Source organism: Chinchilla lanigera, unplaced genomic scaffold (genome assembly GCF_000276665.1).
Source record: "Chinchilla lanigera isolate Chin_1 unplaced genomic scaffold, ChiLan1.0 scaffold00014, whole genome shotgun sequence".
In the NCBI taxonomy this organism is placed as follows: domain Eukaryota; kingdom Metazoa; phylum Chordata; class Mammalia; order Rodentia; family Chinchillidae; genus Chinchilla; species Chinchilla lanigera.
In genome coordinates, this window is record NW_004955415.1 from 2,997,776 (window position 1) to 2,997,982 (window position 207).

The window sequence follows — 207 nt, forward strand, 5'->3', positions numbered from 1 at the left end:
GTTGTCCACAGTCAAGACTTACTTGATACAAGTGGTGTAAAGTTAATAATACAAGTTTCTAGTACTGGCTTTAAGGAGATAGTGTTGTATAACTTGGGAGCTTGAATGACAAGATTAATATAAATTTTCAACTCTTTCCTCACTAGCAATCCTGTTCTTTCAAAGGTGTGCTGGAATTTATTTTCCTTTGTTGTTAATTGACTAAAA